We start from the raw sequence: 21912 nt of genomic DNA, 5'->3' as shown, positions 1-21912 counted from the left end.
ACTGTAGAAGAAAGAGCAGATGCAACAAAGCAAAACCTTTATTACAACACTCCCAGTCTGAATACAAGCATAAAACCCAATCAATCTGCTTTTTAATTCTATAGATTTTGGTATGATGCCAAGATAATTTCCAGCTCATTTTTTCTAATATTAAAATAAAATTGCACGGCAATCTTCTCCATGGTAATCAGGAACACCTCACATCTGCATTATGAAATAGACAACTTAAAATATTTATCTTAAAGCCATAATGCAAGACAAAGGGTGTCCTGTATATCACTCATCAAAACAACAGGACACCTGACTGCAAAAAAAAGAGATAATCTCATCAAAAAGGACAGCTGGCCATCCTCCTCTAACATTTGAATTGCTGATGTGCTTCTCATCTTCAGCATTATCCTGTAAAGGCCAGGAATGCCTTCTCTTCTTTACTTTATTTTTGGAAATGGGATGGCTTTGTCCAAATTTTAGAAATATTTCTTGGTATCACTTTAGGCACTGCTTCAGGACATATCGTGCTTGTGGCTGTGTGGAGGCAGAGGGTGTGTGATTCACAAGAAAAACCAAGTGTAAGCTCTCAAATTGAGGGCATCTCCTCTGGCTTGGGAGCCACCATCCCAGGCTGAGATTCTGGAGGCCAGAGGGACACTCCTTGAAATTATCAGACAATGTCTCTCTGAGACATTGCCCTGGTCCTGTTTCTAGTGTTGGACCAGGATGTCTGGGATTTTGTGCTCATCCAGATTCCTTGTCACTGAAGGACAGACGAAGGATCCACCTTCACAGGAAGGCTGTAGGGTCCCTTTGGTCCCTTTCTGCCTCAACACTTGGGTTTGAAAGGAGTTGTCATTTAGTTACTCTGCATCCTGATACAAAAATATCCTCTGGACGCAGATGGATTCAAATTGACATTACAGACAAAAAGAGGGACTAAATCCCAGCTTCAGCCTTCAACAAATGAGCTCATTGTCATCTATGCTGGAGCTGCCTGAAGACTTTTTTAAAAATGATCATCACACCTCTAACTTCCTCCTGGAACGATTTGACTGTTAAAAATGTCCATGTCTAAGGGTCTATCAGGATGTGGCATTGGTGGGACAGGCAGTGGCAGGGGAGTGGGACAGGGACCTCCTGCAGTGGCCCCATCCCAGAAGAGGTGCCAGGGATGGTGACCAGGGCAGGTGAGTGAGCTGCCTGGGCTGGCAGGGACATAGCTCAGGCCAGGACCAGGAGAGGTCTGAACTGAGGCAGCTCCTGGGCAAAGAGGATGAGAGTACACAAGAGGAGGATTCTGGTGAGGCTGGTCAGGGCCATCAAGACAAATTAGTGCACTCAGGGCCCTGACAATAAACTTGATTCAGAAATACTCCTTAGAGTCAACAAGAAACCAAATATCCTTTTGTCTGCAACCAAAGAGTGATGCTGGTAGGACAAGGAATAAGGCAGAAGACACTGAAACTTCTTGCCACAAATGCAAATTAAAATATGTTCAAAGCAAAACGTGTGCATTAATAAAAGATATCCTACTGAGATAATTAAGCTTATGAAATTATCTGTACAAGAATGCAACCAACTTTTTCATTTTCATGTAAAATGAAATAAAATAAAGTCTTTTCAGATCAGTATGTAAATCAAAACCTAAATAAAATCATGCAGTTGTAGACCATCTGCCTTCAGAGAATGTTTTTGACTGTGATAAGCTATTTAATGATGTTGCCCACACTAACAATGCCTATGAATTAGAGGAGTCATGTGCCTTGCAACAATTTGCTCTTATGTGCCTTTTCCTAAATACCTTTATTGTTGCTGTTACACCCTGTCACTGGATTTTGTCCAAAGCAGGGTGTAATTAAAGCTGGCTGAGAGCTTGGTTCTCAGAGCAGAATGTTGAGCTTGGTCAGATGAATGCTGTTTCATGCTTTGCCAATGATCACTGACTGATATTTCAGCAAAAGGCAATATTTAAAATAATATAATGTACCTGGTCATGTTTTGCAATATGTTCTATGGCTTATAAATTTTTGTTTGAACCCAATGTGATTTACTTTATCCTCTGTCACATGAATTTTGATTATCCAGCTTATTATGCATAACTGCAAACATTGCTCATAAGATTATCCACTCCTTCTTAAACTCAGCTGTAGCACATGAAGGCTTGAGCTTCTCTAGCAGTGGATTGTGAGAAGTCTACCTAAAAATCGTAAGTTATATTCACTTTAAATACACACATTTGTTATTAAATACATAGCATGGCTTACATGATTGCAAGAGAAACTGAATAAGAGATTTTGAGTTTTCATTTCAGGACACAATATGAAAGAAGGTGATATTACTGCCAGCACATGCCAGCAGCTAAAGCAAGCCCTAGGCTCAGGGACCCAGCTTCCTGGGAAAAAGAGGAATGTCAGCTCCACATAGCAGGGCTTCTAAATATGTAGATAATACATAGGATTAAATTCTTCAGATTTATCTCAAATCTTCCTAGGATAGTTGTGTTTGTGCCTATAGAGGTCACATTGTTGGGTTTTACTAAAGAGTGGGTTCAGTCATCACATTACTATCAAAGGCAAAATAAAATGAAATGAAGGGTCCAGAAAAACCCATCTCTGAAAGGGTTCTGGTGCCAACACATCTCATGAATGCTACAGTCAAGTCCTTCTGATGATAGTTATTTGCTTGGCTGCAGTAGAGGTGAACAAAATGTCCCCAACAGTACTATAAACAATATGAAATATGCTTGTTTCTTACTTTTCATTGCAAATGAAATAATTCCTGTGATTTCCTTGAGATTCACAAAAAGCTTTTGAGTGAAAATGGGTCTTTGTCAAGAAGAGAAAAATTGGTACTGATAGCAAAAGCATTGAAAAAAATGCTAGTCTTTGCTATTCTCATGTGAGAGACTGTAAAACTCACCTGAGCTTTTTCTCATATTCTCTGATCCTTACGATGACTCTCAGGAGTCACAAATATAGGTGAAAAATGAAACATGAGACTCTAAATGATAACTTATCACATTTCACCATGCTTTATTTCTACAATTTATAGCTAAAATGGTAAGAGAGGAGAATTAACTCATTAAAGGGATAGAGATAATGCCTTAAAGAACTTGAAAAACCTCGTTACTTTCATGTAAGATAGAGAGGGCCTGATTTGCATTTATGCAAATCCTCTGGAAAGGATGCAATTATACTAGCATAACTTAATGTGAAGATGAATCAAACTTGATGTCTTTCTTTATAGCTTCAGGGCAAAAAGCTGAATTTCACAAAGACCTTTAAGATGAAACTTAGGGTTTCTAGTTACTGAGTTATTCCAATGCTTTTGCCTCAGGAAAACATTTAAAATCATCTTTATTTTATTCCTTTTTGAAAGGTAAATTTGGGGACTGAGAGTTACTTTTAGGTTGTGTGCATATTGGTCACATATACTCTGTAACTCTGGTTAGCAGAGCTGGTCAGCAAAGCCCAGGTTTTTTTGCTTACTGGAGACATTATATGATGTTCTTAGTAACAGCCAGTTCTCTGGAGAACTTCAGAGAGGGAGCAGAATTTAAAGAGCTGTCACTCATTGAAACAACATCTTACAGTCAGCAAGGAAGTAGTTATCTGGAGCTATATTATTTTATGCATTTCAGATCAGACCTGTAAACCCCCATTTCTCAGAACAGCTATGTTATCACTGTATATCAGAAGCAAAAATTTCAGTAAGTACATTGGGAATACTCTATTCTATAAATAAGGGCCAGGGAAAGGATGCATTGTCTCCAAAAGATCTGACCTGAACAGATAGTGATGTATAACTGGTTGGTACCTTTTAAAGATACCATCCATCTAGCTATCTATCTATGAACACATAAACAAAGATATGTCAATATCTTTCAGCAATTAAATGTATCAACATTTATATATATGTGCCTATATTCATATATCAACAGTAATAAAATATGGTGAGAATAGAATCAACTTTTTAAAGTTAGATATTTTATACAAACAAAAAATACAATTTTTCATTTATTTTAGGGGCAAAAAAAATGGCCATTAAATAATCTCCAGCATAACAGAAGAACATTCAGACCAGCAAAACAGAAGAACATTCAGAAACTACCCACGAAGCTCTGAAAACATGATTACAGCAAGAAGCACTAAAAGGCTATGTCTATGCTTCAGTGTCATCAGCTTTATATCAGCTTAATTCAAGTACCAGAAACAACCTCATTGCCACAATTTGGGATTTCCTCAAGGTGTGTGTTGCTGAAGATACCCTATTTTTACAGCCCATACTCTTGTGTTTATAGCTAGCTCAGCTGTCTCTAGGTGAGGGTAAGGCATACGCAGTTCCATCCTTTTATATCCTTTTAAATGCTTGGTTTAATGCATTAACCCTAGGAAAAGAAAACCTAATGGGTATCCTGTCCCAGTTGCCACAGCACTGCAACAGCACCCTTGAAGTCACTGCAGAACTGAATTGGAGGCTCCTCGTCTTTATTACTAATTCAGACACAATTTTTTGGCAGGAAAATTTTAACAGGTAAGTAATCCTGTACATGATTTATACATAATGTCAGAGACATAATAATTTGTAATGCCAGAGGCATAATAATGTGTATAAACATAACTAGAAGAGCACTGTAGTTTGTTGCAGTTTGGGAACTAAATGGGGATTAAATTAAGTAACAGCATAAAAATCAACACTAGGAATGCACAAGTCACTTGATCCCAAATTACTACGTTACCTCTCAGCATAATCTCATGCACAGAATGTCAGATTTAATTATGTTACACTAGTTTAAAACTTCCATCATTTTTATATGTCCTCTTTAATTCATTTACCACTCAAATGTAGCAAACATGCTTATGAAATTTTCATAGAGATTCCTGTACTGCCTTGTACAAGTAAACACTGTGTTTAGTTGTTTTGACTTGTGAATTAAGAAAATGAAATGTGAAAATTGTGGTAGGATAATAAATGCAGTGTCTTGCAATGCCATTTTTACTGACACCGAGGTGTAAAAATTCCCTGGTTTTGATCTGTAACAGATAAAACCCAAAAATGTCTTTTCCCAATGAAATTTTTGGTTTTAGGTAATTGCCCTCTGGCTACCATGCTTGCTGGCTGTCCATATCTAATAACATGGGATTAAGGTAACCTAGGAAACCAGTATTAACAGATGTAAAGGTCTATTATTTTTCATATTTTCCCATTTCTGCTCTTATCTCAGAACCGTTGATATGGTACATAATAAAATTCTTGCTATTCCACCAATACATACATAAAGATGTTAGAGTACTCAGACTACTGGGGCAAAAAGGTCCTTCTGCAGGTGTGCAGAGAAGATATGAATTGTACTGGGGATTCAGAACACACATCCAAATGGCTGCTTCAGGAATGAATAAGGAAAATGTTTTTAGGATAGCTGCAATCACTGACAGTTCCAGCTACAAATAAAATGCTGAAAGTAGGGAACAGAGAATGGTTTTGTTTTACTAGAAGAGAATAGATATAGGCTGATTAGTTTGCTCATCATGCACTAGTGCATGGGTGAAAATACCTTCCTGTTGATGATAAAGACCAGATTCTGTGGTGTACAAGTTAAAGAGATGACCAGAATATTTTTTCAAATACAGCTCTTCTTTTCTAAGTGACTCTGCCAAGTGGCTGTGGTAAAAGAAAGAATTTGGAAGTTTGATTGAGAGACCTCTTGCTTTCAAGTGGAGGTGGAGGGAAGGCGAATGGACAAATCCAAATGTTCCCTTACTCCTCACAGAATTTGTTCAAGAACAGAATAGCTAGCTACAAATTTCCTGACTTGTCCTGTCTGAGTGACAGTGTGTGTGCAAAAAAAAATATTGCATGTCCCACCAGGAGACGTCTCTGGAAGCCACTGGATCTCCGTTGTTATGCGCTGACCAGTTTCTCTGTCCTCCTACTTGCCATGGTAATTACTGTGCCACCAGGAACTGGCAGCTTACAGCTTGATCTCAAGAGCAGACTGACCAATTTCCTTTGCTTAGGCAGAGTTTTCAAATAATTTTCAAACTACCATAGCACAACTGAACTGCATGTTCTACTTGAATATCTCCAGACCCAGAAAGGGTCCAGAAACATAAAAGGCCGAAATGGAGATCATGGCTTGGTCTCAAGCTGACTGTGGTTTGAAATGTTGCACTTCACAAATTTTGGATCTTCCCTTCAGCCTAAAACTTGAGAAGGACACCCACTAGCATACTGTTCATATCCCAGAAAAGATCTGAGCTTTCCTTGCATCTCACCAAGGAAGCTGCAAAAAACCTGGATTCCCAAGGTTCTCAGTTCACCTTAGGAGAATATGCTAGTCAAACACGGGGAAAACTGAGTCCATGTAGCGGTACAATACAAAACCTCTGCTTTCAAGTTAAAAGTCTGGCCACAAACATCTGCCACTCTATACCTACAGAGTTGACCTGTGAGATTTTTTAGATGAACAGGAGATAAGACCTGCAGAAAGCTACAACACTCATGATACGTCTTTTCGGGAAGAACAAATAACTGGTACTGGTGTTTATTGTGGCAAAAGATGCTGGAATCCCATTTCTCCTCCTCAAGAAAGCAAATACAGAAGACTCATGCTCAGTAGTGCAGCTAAGGATTTCTCTTTTTTGGTAAGCAAGGCAGCTGAACTAAGCAATGAAGTGCTGTTTGTGTACATTATTTGGCAAGGCAAAAAAATCCCAGGGAGCACGGGAAACCTTTTAGTACAGTGCCAGAAGACAAGTGGGGGAACTAGCTTCAGAATAACCTTCTCTGACCTCCATCTCAAGAAAATCCACCCTCCCACCCAGTAAGAGGAGACTGTGGGAGGAAAGAAAGGTCTGACTCACAGCAGAAACAAAAAAGTAACGCAAAAAGAACAGCCTGCATATGCCTCAATAAAGAGATCTCGTATATCTTTAATTAGCTCATTATAGAAGAGTGTAAAGCACTAAAGGAACCCAATATGGAATTATCAAATCAAATGGTTTTAAAAAAGAAAGCAGGGAAGCAAGAAGTTGCTCATGGTACAGGTTTGCTGTTAGTGTGCTGTTCTCAGCAAAAGGGAAAAAGAGGAAAGAAGGAAGAAACAGAATAAAAAAGTTTGGACATAATCTGCTGTAATGGAAGTGTCCACAGGAGTGAGTGGGGAGATTATACTACTGCTTCCATCATTTTGTGTGCGTCTGCATTCCTAAAGAGGACTTCTCTTTCCATATTCATATTCATATTCAGCTCTCCAAACAATCTAATACCCCAGGTTAAAGAAATGCTAAAAATTTAGGTGGTATAACACAATATGTCAAAATGTCGACATCAAGTGTAACAATATCCTGACATTTAAAGATAAATGACATTAATTTCACGCTGGATCTACCTCAGCCTCTCTGATGTGCAATTCTGCAGCAAAAGAAATGAGATGAGCACTTTAGGTACTGTAAGTGGTGTGGCTGCAACTCACCATCAGCCTAAGTTTTACTTTCAGCTCTTTTCTCACAGAAACGACCTGATATTTTGGTACATGTATGCTTTGCACTTCTTTATATTCCCTTGAGTTGCCAAAACAGAGCAAAAAGACAAATAGGCTTTAGAGACCAAACAAGCTCAGCAGCTTTTCCAAAAACATTCACAGAACAGTGTAAGGAACATGAAGAACTGCCTTTGAATTCATGCATCTCCTCTCAGTGCTAATGGAGTGGAAGTGTGCTATAGTAACCTTCTCTGTGCCCCTTGATACGAGCTGTGCGAGAGAGTGGTTGGCATGATATGGATCCTAAATGGTATTTATTTACAGTACTCTCTGCTGTCTTCATTATCAATCAGAGTAGCTGAAATAATGAGTAATACTGTAAGAATTACCTAAAGGGAAGAAGATGTAAACTCAGTCAAAGGTGAGGAAAAACAGGGGAAAGATTACAATTCTTCCCCCGGGGTGCAACACTTGGATGCAAGATACAATGCTCAGCCATTCCTGTTAGACCCTTTACTAGCTAAATTACAATGCTGACATCTTTCTGGAAGGAAACATAGAACTTGCCATATTTTGGGTGTGCACTTTAAAATCAATGAATACATGCTGCAAATATGAATAATTCAGGAACTGACTTGTGAGTGCCATCTCCTACATTTCAGTATGTTTGACCCTGTCCCTCTGATACATCTCATCTTGGAGAGGGACCATTTCTTGAGGGTAAGCTACATGGGAGCTAGCTAGTTTCTTATGAACATATGATCAGCCAGGACAGGTGACCCCAACTCACCAGAGGGATATTCCAGACCATATGACATCATGATCATTCTATAAAGTGGGGGGAAGAAGAAGGAAGGCAGGGATGTTTGGAGTGATGGAGTTTGTCTTCCCAAATTACCATTATGTGTGATGAAGCTCTGCTCTCCTGGGATGGCTGAACACCTGCCCAGCCATGGGAAGCAGTAAGTTAGTTCTTTGTTTTGCTTTACTTGTGGGCATGGCTTTTGCTTTCCATAGTGTTTAAAAGATGCTGAGTCCTGGTTGAGGGTTTCTGTTGTTTTCACATCTAATGACCAGACAGGCCTACCGCACTCCATTTTCCCACATGCAGTCAAAATCACTGACTTCTCTTATATAGAATATTATAAATAATTTCCAAAATTCCTGCAGCTATAGAACTTGATGAACATATACATTTATTTATACAGTTCAGTACCAACAGCAAGGACCCAGGTTTGCTGCAGCCCAAGGTGTGGGCAGTGAGCCCCCACCAATTTTCAGACCCCACTGAATGAATGGGAGCACAGCCCCATATCTGCCTGTCTGAATGGTGTCAACTTTCATCCTCTTCATTTGTGCCTGTGCAGAGCCAGCTTGAAGTTGTCTACACATTTCTGTTGGGAGGAAGCTCATTATGTCTCAGTGGCTCTTATCTGCATTCTTGGCTTATTCTTTCTTCCTCCTGTCAAACATCCTCACAGACCACAGGGTCAGAGGAACCCGTAGAAAGGTGCCCTGTTCACTTCTCACCTGGCTCAGACTCTAAGGCAATATCTCATTTACCTTAAAAAACACCCCAAAACTCTAAAACCAAACCGAGAGAGAAAGAAGCACAGCTGTAATTCTAGAAAAAGGAAAAATCCCAGATGCTATTAGACATTCAGAAGAAAAAGAAAAAAAAATTTGGTAAGTCAACTTCTAAAAGACCTCTGTCTCTCTAGAACTGGTGAAATACAAGGAATTTGTAGTGGCTTTTGAAACCATGGCACAGAGCTATCCTATTTAATGACCTGTGAGATTCAGAAGAGCAATATGAAAAATGTGAGATAAATATCAAGGGCTTGATCCTGCCCTTTGATGCAGCTGTTGAGCATGACTTCCAGTTATTGAAAATCATCTTCTTACTGCATATGCCCTCGAAACATGGGAGGCAAAACAGGAAAAACTCCTTTGGCTGTGCATATTCGCACAAAAGGTGATGGATTTTCATTCAGGAATTGCTGCAAGTGACTTTACCTTATTCTGTTATGTAGGAAATCTGGTACTGGGCTTTCATTTACACTGCCACCACAGAGCAATGCCACCACAGCTAAAATGTAAGAAAAGGTTCTGTAAAGAAAACAATCCCAACCATCCAAATTAACAGTGCCCACACAATGCACTATCTCTCAAAATCACTGGCACTGTACTGATTTTCTCCCCAACCTTTTTCAGAGATGCTGATTAGAATTTTTTATCTCAGTGTTCATTTGTCGCACCACTGAGTTTTCCAGACGTACATGTTCTCAGAAAGATAGTTTTAAAATTACTCATAAAAATAATTTGGAGTCATAACAGATTTTTTCATATGCCTGCATATTCTATTTGTTTCCAACCCTATTGACTCAAAGAACTCAAAAACATCAGGCTTTTCCTATATGACCAACATTCCATAATATCTGCTGTAGTGGAAGAAATATAAAAAGAGAAAGGGAAAAGGAATGATCAAAAGGAGAAGGGATACAGGACATAATCAGACAAGCAACACTAACAAAATACCTAAAGTAAATAAAGGGGAATGAGATGAACAGTATAGAGAGCAGAACAAATGATGTACCGACATAAGCTAAACAAAGGAGTTAAAAATCTTCTACAGGAATGCAGATGACAAAAAAGCAAAAGAAAAGGAAAGAATTTAGTAAAACAAAATCCCAGAGGAGAAGGAGAAATCCAAGTACATCTTCCTTTTTTTTGTAACACAAGCACTATTTTTCCATTTACTTGGATGGGAATCAGATAAGACTCTTAATGAAAAGCAGAGAAATGGAAAGCTTTCATGAAGATGAAGGAATTACAAGGAAATGTTCCTAGAGAAAAAAAAAATTAATTCAACATTTTGAAGATGAAATGTACTCTAAACATCGTACAAATTATTATTGGGAATTGTAAAACTGAAGAAATTGGAAAACAGAATTTATCACTCTCTTTCAACAAGTTACACTGGTTTCTATTTCTGTTCTAGAAAAGAGTCTCTGAAGAAGCACTGAAGTCAAAGAATCACAGCTTACAGTTCTGCCTCTTGTAAATGTTTGGCCTTTTGTCTCTTCTTTCCTCCCCCCATCCCCAACAAAATGAACCTCAAATGGGTCTCACTGTATGGAATTCCCCGGGCACCTTGATCACCAGGATATGTGACATTTTCATGCTCCTAAAATGTGCTCAGAGGGCACAGGAGAAATGTTTGCCTCTCTACTTCTCTGTAACAAACCTGGAAAAAAGATCAGTCCTTGACATGCCTGTGGGGCTGAAAGTACTTTAATGATTCCTCTCCTATACAGCAGTGTGGCATGTAAACAGGATGAGGGAAGGCATTTTATTACTGTCAGGAGGGTCTCAGGAGTCCAAACAGAAGGTTCAAAATACACCCCAGCATGGCCCTCCCACTTACTCATGGATGTATTTCTGTATGTATATTTATTTATATATTTTATATATTTATTACGTATATGCTCTTATATGTATATCAAAGTTCTGCCTTCCTCTTCCCATTGACTTTGTTTCTCCATAATAACAGTTTCCTCTTTTTTTCCTCTTGTAACTAGTTTATTTCTTTTATAAAGGGTGAGAGACCACCAAAAGTAATCAAAGACATAGAGAACTGACCACAAAGGGGCAAACATGACATCAATGGTTTCAGAAGTCATGCAGGATTCCCTTGGGAGGGGAGGAAAGCAATGGACATCATCTGAAAAGTCAAAAGCACAGAAGGCAGCAGAGCCTGAGTTGCAGTAGGAGGCACAGAAAACAAGTTTGGATCATGCTCCTTTGCTGAGAGGAATGAATATGAGCTGGGTTTAATGACAACACTATCAAGTGAAGTGTTTCTGCTGCAGCCAAAAAGCAAAATGTAGTTGGAACACATGTTTTGCTGGTAGGGACAAGAAGAATGACTGGATTTCACAGATATATTAGAAATAGCAGCAGGATTTAATGACAATACTGAGGGGAAAAGAAATGAAGGGAGAAGTTGAAAAAAAAGCACCAACTTTGTGACACTGATGACTACAGGAGATGAGAGACTTGCCAGTGGTGATAAACAAAGCAGAGGATTTATGTGAAAAATGTGTAAGTTAGCCTCCAGGAAAATTTGAAGTATCAGCAAAATCTGGTAAAGGAGGTCTGTATTGGATGATTCATCTTGCAGGGGATCTTCTAAATGTTGTGGTAACTAACTTGAAGTCCTCAGTTTCAGAATATATTGGACACTTGCAGACCTGAGTTTTGCATTATTCCCTGAGTAACCACCAAAACTGTAACTTGAGTTATTTTGGTTTTATCTGTGTGAGTTCCTGGGAGTTGGGTAAATTAATGAAAGGAAAACAACATCACAGAAGCTTGAACTTGAGAAAGATTAGTCTGGTACTGAAAGGAATCACTTTAAAATAGCTCCCACTGTTTTCAGTACATTTTAATCTAATGTAGAGGTTGGCTAACAGTCACCCCTCCTTAGTGACTTGGTTTGTCTGTGTTTCAAGTGCTCCTTGTTGGCTTCCAGCTGCCATTACTGCTGTATGGACTGCTGTCTTGTGACAGGAGAGGAAAACAGTTATATGGAATGTCTCAACATGGCATTTGTTTTTATTCCAGATGCATGCATGAGAGGGAATTTGTGTTAGGTTTGAGTAACTAGATCTCAGGTAATGAAAAGACATTGGACGTGATTGGTGCTTTAGGCTCTGGTTCCTTCCGTAGATTGCAGTTCTGGAGAGGTATGAAAGCAGTGTGAAATATTGCAGTCCTTCCTGGGGAAGAGTCCTCTAGAACAGAAGGTGTGGAAATAGTCAGCAGCTCTGTGAAATCAGAAGTTTTAATGACTTCTTCTGCCTCAGTTTACCATTTGAAAAAAAAGGAACGCTAATTTACCTGCATTTTAGAGGTACTGTGGGAGGTAATGTACTTAAGGTTTGCAAACCATTTTCCTTTATAATTTTAAACAGTGTTATTTAGCTAAAATGAGAGCACTTGTAAACAATTGTAACCATGGGCTTGAATTCATAACTGTGAGCCATCCTTTGTTTAACAAATTCACACTCAGAACATTTGTAGCACCTTCACTGGTTTCAAGCACGTTAGTGAAGGTTTCAGACCAAATATTTGCCTCCATCTGAGTGAGAGATGCTTTTCCTCTAAATCTTGGCTTATGATCTATGGAATAACAAGAGTAATAGTAGTAGTAGTAGTGACAGCAATAATAGTAGCAATAAATAATGTCATTATAATAATGATTAACTCTGGGTTTGGTGACTGAGAATCTTCTCGTTGGTTTCAATGGATGCTAGATATACAATCAGCTCATCTAGACTTAACCTCCTTGACTGGAACTTTGGATAAAACTTTGTGTGGAACTCTTGTTGTCACTGTAGCAGCAGGAATTCACAAAATTTACCTTTCAAAGTCTAATGATCTCCAAAGATGCTAAAAGCCATTGAGTCAATTGAGATATTAGTTTTATGGCACACTGCAGTTTTTCCCAAGCTGTTTCCTGATAACTCAGTGTTCCATAGTTGATAATTACCAATTTCTCTTTATGTCCCACAGGAGCTGATGACCTTATCATCGCTTCTTTTTCTGACATCCCCTTTTTCCTGACTGGTGTCATCCACATTTTTCTTTCAGATTGTCTAATTGAGTAACATAATTAAATTAAACTCAGAGCAGGTATTTCCAGTTCAGAACTGCTTTGAAATTGCTATTTCAGAGCTAAAAAATATCTGTTATCTTCATCTAATTTTTTTTGAGAAACATAGACTGTATTGGTAGTTCAAAATGTGTTGTCACCTTTCTAAAAAAACCCAAAATCTCACTCATTGAAATCATTATCACCCTAATTGCATAGAACAAGAACAAAAAAAAGAAGACATATGTATCCATATTTCAGATTTAATTCTGAGGTATTCTGAAATGTTTTCAATAGTCCCAGTTGAAGTCTGAGCACTGTTATTTAAGAGAAAAATGGGAAGGCCCTGTTCTGTAAATAGTCACACTTTATATAACGCAAACAAAACCCCCAGAAAATGGAAATGCCTGAAGGTCGTCGTTCAAGGCATCAATTTTCTGCTGAAACCTTAGAAATTCTGTATTTCCTATACATTAGTACAGTTGTAGAAAGAAAATGACTAGAGGATATATCTAACACAAAAATGTAATCATACCCAAATTAAATCAGAATTCTGATTTAGGTCTACATGCACAAATGTACATATCATCTTACTATGTTCTGTCATGATACTCGCTGTGACCTGAAACAAACATTTTCGAAACTGCCTTCTGTGACTCAAGGACAGGATGAACAACAAGAAAGTACAGCAATGTAAAGAAAAATCATGGTTTTAGCTAGCAACTGTTTGCTTGTTTGTTAGTTAATTTTCTACATAGCTTGACAGGGGTTTTTTGTGCTACTATCATATATCAAATTCTAAGTTAGTAAATGATCTGGTTTTCCAGCTATGACATTTACATTGTTGGTTGTCTTGGTTTCCAGGAAATACTCTTTCTCTGCTGTTCCTCGGGGAAGTGAAAGAGCAACAAAAAGAGAAGGCATAGTTACAGTTTCTCACACCAGAGCCCAGCCCTGCAGCTCTGGAAAGTGTCTGGCTTGAAGAAAATCTCTGGGAGCAGCACTGTCCCCAGGGGAGGAGTTGCCCAGACCTTGTTTATGCCCTGGGCTTGGTGGCAGTTCATGGCAGCTTGGCAGGGTTGCCATCCTGGCAGTTTCTGCTGTCAGCAGATCTCTCAAGACTGAAATACAGCCCTGTGATTACTCTCATTATATCCATTATCCCAGATCCATCCAGCTCAACACAGGAATAGAAAAAAAATGATGCTAATTACTCCCTAGTTATGACTGTTGTGGGGTAACAAATCCTTTCATATAAGTCATATGAGGAAAACTGGTGAAAGTTTAATAATATAAAGTGCTGACTTCCTTAGCAAATAAATTGTGTTTCATTCAGCTTTTTGAAGAGCAAAATTAGCAAGAGCAGACTCTCCCATGTGTGTCTGCACGCCAACTCCATTTGCCTATTCTTCTGGGGAAATTGAATATCCACTAACCCTGTTTCTGAAATATGTTTTATTTTGGGACAGAATTTAGATCACAGGCCTCAATAATAATTTTTCCAGTGTACCGTGAGTGACAAGCAAGGGCTTGGTAAATCCACCTATATCAGCTAGGTAATGATTCCCTTCTCCATTTTAAATTTATTTACATTAATATAAGAAATTGTAACGCAGAGATATGGGCCTGTGACAAACATGCTACAGACTATAAAGTTACAGACAAGCAATTAATCTGTACTTACTGCCCTGGACAGACTCCTCTCACACAGTGTATTATGGGGTAGGAAATGTTTTCTCTCAAAGGCAAGAAACTTAACAAGAATTGCATTTTCCAGTGAATAACTGTGCAAATGACCTGGCTGTGTAAATTCATTCTCTAGCTTGCTTTGTGGTAGGTTGTTCACCAATTCATATACTAAAGCCTGACTACAAATGGATCTCCGCATCTTCATCTCTCTTAGCAATGCAAGTTGATTATGCTGGGAAAGTTTGTATGGTACAGTGGGAAGGTTGTACCAGCAGGAAGCACTGGTATAACTGCCTGGGATTGTAGCATTATATTACTAGCCCCTTTCATATTGCAATCAATGCAGGCTAATGTAAAAATTGTGCATAGATTGGATCTAATATATATGCTAATGCACAATAGAACACTGCCTCTCCTCTGCTTAAAATGATGAAATACTATGCAGAACAGATCACCTCCTCAAGCAAAAACATCACCATTTGGCTTTTGAGTGGCCCCATGATTACTAGAATAAAAATGGATTAAAGTTAATTTGCACCTTGTCACCTTGATAGAATCGACTGCTTGTATTTTGTATGTACCAATTTTTTTTTTTTTGTAGATTAAATACAGACTAATTTCCTAAAATTTGATGCACACTATATGACAGTAAATGAACACACAGCTAATAAGCCCGTCATTTTTCCTCACTGAAAAGCAAACAAATGCAAAATAAATAATTTTCTTTATTATTTGAAGGGGGACTAATGAACTGGTTCATTTCAGATTATTTGAAAAGGAAGCAAACTGTTTTACTTTACATACTACAAGTACCAGCAATTTAGTGGTAGACATAGTCCTGATTTCAGACCTGGTGTTTTGCCAGTCTAGCACAATGATCTCAAATGGATAATGATAACATTTTTTGGCACCACAAAAGATGCAAAGAGCTGCAAAATGTAAAAAAAGCAGTACTTTTACATTTGCCTAGTGCCTACTATACCAAGAAGAGGAGAAGTTGCTGCTAACACTAGCTACAAATATTTATTATATAAAGATATGTCAAGGGTAAAGTGAAGTGCCTTGGAGTGCTGCTCCTGGTGTAGCTCCCACAGGGAAGAGGAGTGAGCATTTACACCCACGTTGAATAACTGTAGAGTGTTCTCACTTTCCTGCCCCGGGTGGAGCTGATCTCCAGCCTCCACAGATAAGCTGAGATGGGGTTGCTCCTATGAGAAGTCTGAGATGCTTTATTACAAAAAGCCAGGCAAATGGAGAAAAAAGTCAATGGCAGTGACAAGTACTTAGCACCTTGGGCAGTCAGGCCAGAAAATATTCTCTTAATCTTCCCACAGGTGGATTAAATGGGAAAGAGACCATGAATAGTTCAAAGCTTTAGGAAGAACAAGTATACTTTGTCACTTTTTCAGTTCTGTGCTCTCCTCTCACCTTGCATTTTTGACATCTTTTCTAACTAAAACAGTAAGAGGAACAGCCTGCCCTGAAGCTGGTCTCTCTTGTTTAATTAAAAGCTTTATTTCAGCTTTGTATAGACTGTGTGTGCCAAATGACAGCAATTTCAGCAAAGAATAATATTGTCTGCCCTCCCAACAGTCATCTCCAGGTCAACTGCATAGGTATGGTCCAGTGGAGGAACAAGGACAATTGAGATTACTTTCCAGCTCCAGTCACTTGCATCTTCTGTTTCAACATCATATTTGTTTCACTTCTTCCTTCTCCATTTTGTAGAGCACAAAATCTTTTGCTCTGCATTTGTTTTTTTTTTGACACCCACTCCCCCAACAGCAGGATCAGGGAGAGAATTGGAAGGGTAAAAGCTGGAAAACTTATGGGTTAAGATAAAGACAGTTTAACCGGAAAGCAAAAACCCATGCACACAAGCAAAGAAAAACAAAGTGCTTCCCATGGGCAGGCAGGTGTTCAGTCATCTCCAGGAAAGCCAGGATCCATCACACATGATGGTGACTTGGGAAGACAAAACACCATCACTCCAAACATCCCTGCCTTCCTCCTTCTTCCCCCCACTTTATATACTGAGCCATGATGTCACAGGGTCCAGAATATCCCTTTGGTCAGTTGGGGTCACCTGTCCCAGCTGTGTCTCCTCCCAACCTCCCAGACACCCTCAGCGCCCTCTCCAGAGTGACAGCATGAGAAGCAGAAAAGGCCTTGGCTCTGTGTGAGCCCTGCTCAGCAATAAAAAACATCCCTATATTAAAAAGAAATAATAATAATAAAAAAACCCAACAAAACTTCAATTGTCTTCGCATCCTAAATCCTGGTCAATCCTTATGGAATCTAACTGGCATGTGACCATGCTCCATACGGACTGTATGTGTTAAGAATATCTGCAATGTTTGCAATGACAGCATCCCAAATGACAATGACAGTTCCTGATTTGAGCCCATCACCTTCAATCCTTTGCTCCACTGCAACTCCATTTTTTCCTGAGCCATGCAAAGTTCTCATTTTGCCATTCCTAAAGCTGGATGCCAAGTATGATGGACTATCTTTCTTCTCAGATTTGATATTTTCTCACTCATAAGCACCCAATATTCATAGCTAGCTGTGAATGCTAACCTCACTATACAGTGGTAATTTTTTTTTGTCCCAAATCTGTTTACTTTCTTAGTTTTAAAAGTGAAAATTTGGCCTCAATCACACAGATTAGTTTGAATAGCATTTATCTTCAGATTGATCTTCTGATATGCAAAAAAACTATTGAAAATAATCTTTTGCAACATACAGTAGAGTTTATGACAGGTACAAGTAGATTAAAAATGGGCATTTTTTGATGGACTAAAAATCAATACTTGATTAGTTATGCAAACCTTTCTGTTGTAATCCATTCAAAAGCCATCTCAACATGGTCCTGAGCAGAGGGGTTGGACCAGATGGCCTCCAAAAGTTCCTTTCAACATCAACCACCCTGTGATTCTGTGATGTGCCTTGTCCCTAATGACACTGGGGACACGAGACACTTCATCATATAAACTCAAGAACTAAAGGCTGCTTCTGGACTTAGCTGGATTAAACAGGCATGGATGGAGGACACAAAAATTCAAGACCCTGGTTTGAATGACAGAATTAATTCAGAATATCAAACTGTAGGTTTCCTATCTTACTACTCAGGTACTGACTGCTACTGTCTCCCGATGGATGGTTGGGTGGAGGGGAATTCCAGGAGATCGAACACCAAATTAGAAATATTTTCCAACATTTTGAAACCAGCCAGATTTTTTTTGACATATCAGCATTTCCTGTTTAAAGATTTATACAATATTTTCTAATTGCTAGACAGTTGGGATTTAGGGGGGAATTGTATTAGGAAATTGTTACAAAGATCATTAGTGTTAGTTACTATCCTAAAAATTAAATGTGTACAAAACTTTTACTTCAAAACTAAGACAAACAAGACACTTCCTACCTTTACATGGTATTTATTTAAGACACCAAAGAGGTTAATTTTGGAAGATATTTGAAAAGATGTTCTTTCTAATAACAAGTTCTATGGTAATCAAGAAAAAAGAAAAAGATTGTCTGAGAAAAACCCAGATTTTAGGGCAACTGCAAAATCACTAAAGACAGGGGTAGACACACATTACAAAATTAAACAATTAGTTGTAATGTTATAATGATTTTGAAGTATCCTTTTCTGATTTCAGACTTCACCAGTGATTTTGCCTGGGGAAAAAAAAACCATACAGCAAATAAAGACTGAAGAATCTCAACCACTTGCTGCCAAAGCAGAAGAGCCACAAAGGTGACATTATGAGTTACATCTTAGCAGTGTCTTCTTCAATGCAACTGCTATGGTTGAAAGCCCTAAGTGCCACAGATCAGCAATCCTATCCATTTAGCCCTGCTGGCAATAGCTGAAAAATAGCCATGGTGAATACCTCAAACAAGAACAATTATGATGCCTTCCATGAGCTGGTTCATCCAAGTCTTACCTATACTGAATAATAATTTATTTCAGCTGGTTATTTCAGGAGAAGTCCTGCTGACCACAGAAGCAGAGCTGGTACATGCAGTGGGATACAGTTGTGTCTGTATGTGCAGCTCCTTGCACAGCACAGGGGCTGTAATGAAAGACTTTGCTTTGCTAAAAGCCAAGTTATTAATAGCTGGAGGTGCACATGAAAAGCAGAAGTATGTTTTAGGTAACAGAGTGAAGAGCAAAGCAATGCTAAAATATATTTGTGACTGAGATTGTACCTCACCTCAACAAATTTAGTCCCAGATGTGTAGGTGTGTTTTCAGAGAAGTCAGAAACCAAAAGCTGACACTACAGCTTGTTCTGTCTCCCAGTCACCAGCCCATCCTCAGCCCTTGTTTCTGCTGCAGCCCTCTTGTCAGGTCCCCTTTGCCACTCCAGCTGCGATAATCTGTTTCAGTTCTACATCCAAGACAGATTTATTTTTTTTCAGTTTCAACATCTCCAGGTGAGCATACCCCATTTCCTTTCCTACACATCTTTTGTCTGTCCAAAGCAGTTTTCATTCAGGGATTGGAAAGCATTTCTCTCAGCATACGGGTGTCCTCAGTGCTACAAAAATGCAACAGTGAGAGCCTTTCACCTCCCATTGGCTTTTTCTCCTAAATGCTGATAACATTTATTTGTTGTCCTAGAGCAATGTACATATTTTTTGAGATGAATTGGGGGTGAGAAAACTATTGAAGTCCTCTTTCATCAGTCCCTGCTCTGCACTGCTGGCACAATCAGATGGTCACGGTGCCAAGTTCATTCTCTCCCTCCCTATGACACACTTGGACCCAATATTCCCAAGTTTTCTGGAGGAAAGGTTTAGTAAATAGGGAGTCTTCTCCCCCTTAGCCAAACCCATAGAAGCCATCTTAGGAGCAGGTAAGGAGGGCGGCAAAAATCATTGGACTTGATTCACTGTTCCCAGGGAAGTCCATCTGATTCTGTGAACACACAGGTACTGATGTTATCAGTGACAAATGAAGGCTGGTAATAACAACTAAAATTGCATTCAGTACTGTTTTGCTCAGGTGCAGTGGATTTTATCTTCTTAAAACGATTGCAAATGACTCTCTTTAATTAAGTGATTAAAAAAGACCTGGTAATAACATGAAGCTGTGTGCAGCATGTGCTGTGTTCAGAGTGCTGCCTGAAATCACAAGAAAAGTTCAGTTCAAGACAAATCATACTGAAAAATAGTTCTGACAGCATCAGATACTCCTCAAAGTGTTTGAGAAGATATAAATTACTTTGGACATTGAAAAAAAACATTGTTTTTCTCTCTTTGCAACATAATTTATTACTCTCAGTACATAATCAATCTAAAGGCTTGTTTGAATTCATAGAGATGTGCCTTTGGTCTGCATCAGAAAAGATTTCTCATTCCAAAACATTCCCCATTGCTCCTCCCCTGCCAGAAGGAAAAAGTGGATAGAACAGCCTTCTCACTGCCTTCTTTCTCTTTCTCTAGCCAATTATTTCACATAAACCTGAAAACAAATGATCTGTCTCTTTTCTCTCCTCTCCCTTCCTCCATTTGCTTTCACTCTGGACTGTATTTGGTACCTGAATGACACAAGCCTTAGGAGGGTGAAGGAAACACACAGGGCTGTGGGGCTGCCTCAGACAAAGCCCTGAGTCTACTCTCATCATTGGTGCAGAGTCCTTGCACCACATGTGCTCCAAAAGAAAATTAGCTTTGGGAGTGGAAATGCCACAGTTGTGTCAAAATGGTGCTGCAGTGGGGCTAGGAAGCTGTGCTCACTGGGACAGGGATTTTTATCTCACGGATTTGCTCCTTCTCTGACGCCAACAATTGTCTCTGAGTTTCAACAAGGCTGCCCCTGCAGGGAATTTCCAGTGTTGGAATACCAATCTTTGTCAGTATGCAAATGTCTTAAGTGGTCACGATCTTGATTACTGCAAATGTATATACATATAAAATAAGTATAAATTCACACACATATCTATGTACACTTTTAGGTACATATATATGCATATACTCACATCTTCACACACATGTGCATCCTCACATCCTCCCTGTCAGCTGTGGTGGCACAAGTAAACCAACTTTATGACCAGTGAGACAATTTAACCATAGATAACATGAACAGAGGCATAACCTGATGAAGTGGAACAAGGAACAAAGGTAAATTTGCCAATTTGAGAACATCTTACTGCACTTAGTATATTAGACAGGCATTCTGTTCCACCATCTCTTCCATAATGCAGCTAAGTCTCTCATCGATTTGTACTTGGAAATGTCAGAGTTCATTTAAATAATGATATAGAAGGGAGAAAAAACTTCACAGAGATGGGATTTAAAAGCATTTACAAGATGGAATGAAGGAGAGGGTGTCAGTCAACAGGATCTTCTACAGGGAACTGTAATTCCTGTTCAAGCGACACCTCCTATAACTGTGAAAAGAGACTTTACAGAGGGAAAGCGCTTCTACAGTGCAGAAAATCAGTTTTTAAAATTGAATCTAAGAAGTTAAATGTTTTGGTCTGGGAAAGTTCTTTGGTAATGTTTGAGGTTTTCCTGGCCTTTACTTGCCTAAGGCAAACTTTAACTGGAATAAGCACCAACTGTGTATACATGCATCACCATATAGTATGAAATAAAAGCCTCTTTTTATCCTTTCATTTTTGCTTGTGGATTAAACATTTATGAAAATTATACTACTTGATCTGAGGTATGATTTGTGTCTTGTTTCATGAAAGAGACTGGAGCTCAATTCATGCTCCATAAAGCTGCCAGATTTGTTAATAGAATCTGCAAATATAAGATCCTGGTATGTGCCAGGAAATATTTTTTAGTGGCACAGGAATTTGAATAATAAATCCAAAAGAAATCCTCCTGTCTTGCAGACTTTACAAACAACCTCATTAAATGTGAAGGCCTTTACACCCAGGAGGATTTGTGGAATCCCCAGTGCTTTTCCCATACCAGATGTTATCAACAAAATACTGGAAAAGGTTGTAGGATAGGGAACAAGTCTGCATAGGACAGGGAATAGACTGGTAAACTGAATAGTCTTTGACAATGATGAGATACCATCAAAAATCTACTGGAGATTACATGAGGGATTTAGAACAAAAATA

The 21912-nt window shown here is 38.8% G+C and overlaps 1 long non-coding RNA gene across 3 annotated transcripts; it reads left to right on the top strand.

Moving 5' to 3' along the window:
- The first annotated feature begins 2133 nt into the window (after positions 1-2133).
- LOC109143901 lies at positions 2134-21474 on the top strand. Of its 3 annotated transcripts, XR_002044303.3 has the most exons (5): positions 2134-2200; positions 4020-4240; positions 4386-4527; positions 12209-12392; positions 13998-15353. It is a non-coding gene; the product is annotated as an uncharacterized LOC109143901 (long non-coding RNA). The 3 variants fall into 3 exon arrangements; XR_002044305.3 differs by lacking the exons at positions 12209-12392; positions 13998-15353 and adding an exon at positions 18488-21474; XR_002044304.3 differs by lacking the exon at positions 12209-12392.
- The last annotated feature ends 438 nt before the right edge of the window (positions 21475-21912 follow it).

The sequence above is a fragment of the Corvus cornix genome, chromosome 1 (assembly GCF_000738735.6).
Source record: "Corvus cornix cornix isolate S_Up_H32 chromosome 1, ASM73873v5, whole genome shotgun sequence".
Lineage (NCBI taxonomy): Eukaryota > Metazoa > Chordata > Aves > Passeriformes > Corvidae > Corvus > Corvus cornix.
The sequence above is the reverse complement of the archived record's forward strand: the minus strand, read 5'-3'. Positions and strand labels throughout refer to the sequence as shown.